Source organism: Macaca fascicularis, chromosome 12, assembly GCF_037993035.2.
Source record: "Macaca fascicularis isolate 582-1 chromosome 12, T2T-MFA8v1.1".
Taxonomy (NCBI): Eukaryota; Metazoa; Chordata; class Mammalia; order Primates; family Cercopithecidae; genus Macaca; species Macaca fascicularis.
In genome coordinates this window covers 9,507,709-9,513,068 of record NC_088386.1, presented here as the reverse complement: position 1 = coordinate 9,513,068, position 5,360 = coordinate 9,507,709, and the positions used below count along the sequence as shown (strand labels likewise).

The 5,360-nt window shown below is 43.8% G+C and overlaps 1 long non-coding RNA gene across 1 annotated transcript; it reads left to right on the top strand.

Annotated features, from left to right (window-relative positions):
- Positions 1–417: 417 nt before the first annotated feature.
- On the top strand, positions 418–3,800 carry LOC141408165 (uncharacterized). Its single transcript, XR_012421048.1, has 2 exons — positions 418–995; positions 2,347–3,800. It is a non-coding gene; the product is annotated as an uncharacterized lncRNA (long non-coding RNA).
- The last annotated feature ends 1,560 nt before the right edge of the window (positions 3,801–5,360 follow it).

Below are 5,360 nucleotides of genomic sequence, written 5' to 3'. Positions count from 1 at the left end.
AAGTTTAGATGAATCTGGCTCACCTCTCAACCCCAGGGGTTCAAAGCTTGTGAAAATGCTTTTTTTCTCCAGAGATGTCCCCTTCTCTACCCCCTTGGCTGTGACTGTCACCTCACCACTACCTCCATGATAATCTGGGCTCAGAGGTCTGCCATTTGGGTGAGAAAATCCGCTCCAGCCAAGCAATGTGTGCTGAGTGGCTTCATGAAGGACATTAGGGTGCCGTGGTGCAGGGTAACCGCTGACTGATTATCATCAGCCTCCAATGTGCTCCCTGCATGCTTGCTTGCAGTCCCCTGACTCCTTTAACTTAAATCCCAGCAGGTGACCTTCTATACCCTGAACATTCACTTGGGAAGTGGAAACTATTTCCTCTTCTTCTCCTTCTCCTTCTCCTTCTTCTTCTTCTTTTTTTTTTTTTTTTTTTTTTTTTTTTTTTTCTGAGACGAAGTCGCGCTCTGTAGCCTAGGCTGGAGTACAGTGGCTCGATCTTGGCTCACTGCAAGCTCTGCTTCTCCGGTCCCAGGTCAAGCAATTCTCCTGCCTCAGCCTTCCAAGTGGCTGGGATTATAGGCATGTGTCACCACGCCCAGCTAATTTTTGTATTTTTAGTAGAGACGGAGTTTCACTGTGTCGGCCAGGCTGGTCTTGGACTCGTGACCTCGTGATCCGCCTGCCTCAGCCACCCGAAGTGCTGGGATCACAGGCGTTAGTCATCGCACCTGGTCAAAACTATTCCTTCAACTCTCCCCCAACACAGGGGCCTATTTCTGACTTAAAAAAAAATTTTTTTCAGGGATCAACCAAGCTAAGCCGTTTTGCCTTTCATACAATTTCCTGAAATTCCAGTAAATAACTTTTTTTTTTTTCTCATCTTCTGGTATCTTGTGATGGTCCCAATGCAGGTGATCTGTCCAGGGGATGGATGAGAAAAAGACAAGAAATGATGCCCAACTGTGGCCTCCAGACTGACCCCTCCTGACACTGCGTACTCGGTAGGTGACGGGCAGTGTGCTCTTCCGAGACTGTATCTGGGGATCTGTTTCCATGCCACAGGCCAGGTAGGGGACGTACCTTGTCCCTTCTACACAGGGCTTCTCAGTCAGGCTGGGCTACTCATGGTCAGCAGAAATTTTCAGGCAACTGGGATACAGAAAGGGTGCCTGAGGGTGTGAAGGTGGTGAGGAGGGCCATGGAAGTTCCAGGCTGAGACTTTGGCATCTCTTTTTACCCTCAGAGCCAGGGTTTACAGGTTTACCCACCCATCTCTGACCCTTCCTCCAGGAACTAGGATTGGGAGGGAGTACCTGGACTAACTGGCTTTTCTTCATTCTCTGACCTCAGTTTCTGGAATTCTTTTTGGTGCAATGTGCCCCAAGATGTCCATCAAGAGTTGAAGGCAAAACAAATGGAGGGCAGCTTCATCTCCCCAAATCTTTGAGGAGTATTGTATTTCTTGCCTCTTCTCCACAGTACTTGGGCTCTGATGGGTTGCATGTGGTAGCTGCCTGTAGGGTCACACCTGCACCAGGGGGATGGGTGCAGTGTCTCTTCAGAGCCTCTGGCTTGCTCTGAAGATCCCATCTGACCAGAATGGGAAACCTAACAATTATCTTTTCCTGTTGGGAATTCAGCCTCCTCCATAAGCTCTGGCTCTGGGGACGTAAGCTGAAGCTTCCAGACCTCTTCAAGGCTTGTCTCCTGGGGACAGCAGATGACCACCACCTTCCATCTGTCTTCCTAAATGAGCAGGAATCAGCAATTCTTGTGTGGGTTCAGTTTCTCTAGGGATGTCTTGCCGGCAGTTGTTTCCCCTCTGCCTTGCTCCAGTGGGACCTGGTCTTCCAAACTGCAATCAGGAGGAGTTGGCATGGAGCTTACTGCCAAGATCTCAGGAGGCTTTATACCTCGAGGTCTCGTCTTCTTCTTCATGGTGCTGTGTGCTCAGAAACCTGCCACATAGATCACAACACCGTGCACGTTCCTGCATGCTTGAGTGCTGTTGGATATTCTTCCCCGGAGACAGGGAGAGTTATGACTTTTTGACCTTGTATAATTTTCAATTCTGGACCATGCAATTTTTCAATTTATCACCATTGCTTCTCCACATCTGAGGCCTGACTCCCTGGGAACATTTCAGCAGCTCAGAATCCTCCTCTTCAATCTGGCTCTGCCTTCTCACAGATGCCATATGTTGGCTTATGTCCATGTGGCTGTGGCCAGTGGATCCCAGCTTGCCTGGCAGTTACTCCTTAGAAGGAGACCAGGCTCTGAGGAGTCTGCCCCAGCCTTTGAATCAGGAGAAAACCCCTTCTCAGTGATCAAAGTTTTTTGTTTTTTTTTCAGGATTGTGTGTCACTTAAGAAGCTGCAGTAATCACCCATGGCCAGGATTTCCTCTGGTTGGTGGGTTGATCAGTTTATTTCTTGTCCTGCAATACCCTGGCTAAGACACCACAGAATGCTTTGTATGTGTTGCTGTCTCTACCTGCCTGACCTGTATGTTACTCCACACATTTTCATGTGAACCTCAGGGTTCTGTCACCACTCTCCCCTGGTCCAAGTATCAGCATGGCCCATGCAGGGACAGTCATCTTTCTTCCTTGAGCTGTAGGTTCCCTGGTCTCACAGTCAAGATGATGGTGCACTTAGACTCACTATTAGACTCAAAATACTGCATCTTGCATTGGGGGCCAGTTTATCTGCTAGTCCAGTGCCCCAAGGCTGCCCAGATGTCACTTGGGGCTGCTTTAGATCCCAAATACTTAGGGAGACGTGACTCAAGTCTTCAGTCTCATGGGCTATATGAGCCCAGAGTTCTCCCCACCATTTCTGTGAATTCTAAACTTGGGTCCTCAGAGTCCCCTTTGCCAACGGGATGCATATTTCTGCTAGTTCACAGATTTCCTCCAAAAATTTTACTGAAAGCTTATGTTCTGCCACTTCCGTGCTTTTTGTTTGCTTATTTGTTTTGTTTTTCATTTTTATTTTTTAGTAAAAAGTAGTTGCTATAGGCAGGTCAGCTTTCCTTATTTTCCTTTTCCTAATTACAATGATATAGTTTTATTTCTTTAATTAGCTAAGTATTTTTATGTTAGACTTTGCAGCAGCTTCAAGTATTATTTCAGATTTGGTAGGCAGCATTTCCTGCACAGGTAGGTGTGAATTTATAAGCATGAAGGTTGGAGGTTAGTGAAGATTATTTAACACTATTTGGCTTAACAGATGTAATCTAAATATAGATAAATGAGAAAAATGAGAGTTAGAACACCTATTTCTGCTATTTGAACCAACAATCCCATTACTGGGTATACGCCCGAAGGATTATAAATCATTCTACTATAAAGACACCTGCACATGTATGTTTATTACAGCACTGCTTGCAATAGCAAAGACTTGGAACCAATCCAAATGCCCATCAATGACAGAGAAGATAAAGAAAATGTGACACATATACACCGTGGAATACTGTGGAGCCATAAAAAGAATGAGTTCATGTCCTTTGCATGGACATTGACGAAGCTGGAAACCATCATTCTCAGCAAAGTAACACAGGAACAGAAAACCAAACACCACATGTTCTCACTCATAAGTGGGAGTTGAACAATGAGAATGCGTGGACACAGGGAGGGGAACATTACATACCAGGACCTGTTGGGGGTGGGGGGCTAGGGGAGGGGGAGCATTAGGAGAAATACCTAATGTAGATGATGGGTGGATGGGTGCAGCAAACCACCATGGCACGTGTATACCTATATCACAAACCTGCATATGTATCCCAGAACTTAAAGTATAATTCAAAATAAAAAAGAAAAACAAAAAACAAAAAACAAAAAAACTCCTTTTTCCATATTTATGTATGTTTCCTCAAAAAGTACAATGACTTTTCTTCCTCTGCTTCTCAAACTTGTTTTTATTAAAACCATTGCATTCTTATTATTAAGTAATTACTATATGTGTATTTTAAATAAGACTTATAATTGGATTAAATAAATATGTAGTAAGTTGCAATTGGGACTTTATTCAAATTTCCAGATATTTTAAATCACCACTTAATGGAATCCTGGCTCTAACATTGAGGCATAAGTATTCTTCACACACTGCTTTCTAGGCAATGTTCTTTCCAAACGTTCAGCCTTTCTGAAGACTGGATGTGATTGGTTTTTATTTTTTATTTTTTTTAAGATGGAGTTTCACTCTTGTCGCCCAGGCTGGAGTGCAATGGCATGATCTCAGCTCACCGCAACCTCCGCCTCCCAGATTCAAGCGATTCTCCTGTCTCAGCCTCCTGAGTAGCTGGGATTACAGGCACATGCCACCACACCTGGCTAATTTTTTGTATACACACACACACACACACACACACACACACACACACACACACACACATATATATTTCAGTAGGGACGGCATTTTGTCATATTGGTCAGGCAGGTCTTGAACTCCTGACCTCAGGCAATCTGCCTGCCTTGGCCTCCCAAAGTGCTGAGATTACAGGCGTGAGCCACCACGCCCGGCTGGATGTGATTCTTTATAGGAATTTTTGCTGAAAAACTTTTTATTTAACTGCTTAACCTAGGTAAAATAAGAATAATGATGATAATGATAATAATTTCAGCCAGGTGTAGTGGCATGTGCCTGTATGCCACAACGTCTGGAGACTGAGGTGAGAAGATCATTTGAGCCCAAGAGTCCAAGTCCAGCCTGGGTAACACAGCCAGATCCTGTCTCTAAAACATATAATAATAAAATAAAAACAAATTTTGCTTCTTTAACTCTTTTCATGAGACTTAGAAGAAAACGTGTGCATAGCTTTCTGTTCCTTCCCTAGCCAACAGAACATTTCCTCCACAGTTTTGTGATTAAAGAACATGATGTCCACCATATTTTTAAGTGATAATCTGCTTGTATTTAGTGGTGTATTGCTGCCTTTATCTCTATTTCTCTACAGATGCATTTTTCAAATGTAAGATGTCTATACCATTTTGTCTTCTTTACTCACTTATCCTAAACGTATTCCAGTGTTTCTCCAGAGTCTTCAATAAATGTAATTATTAACACCCATAATCTACCATTCTAGCTGCATTTTCAACAATCAAAGCTTTTATTTTCCCTTTAACATCTATAAATGCATTTGCACAAAAAAGCTGCTCTTAGCCTGTGGTTTTAGGTGAGTTGCCTAGGTTGGGTTCCCGACTTTGCTTCACACCGGCTCTGACTTTGTGGAAGTTACTCACCACCCTTGTGTTCTCATCTGTAGAATGCTGGTAATAATAGTGCCTTCTTCATTGGACTGGCTTGGGGATCAAATGTGTAATTACTTTGAATGCCTTTGGATCAGGGTCTGGCACAGACTAACCC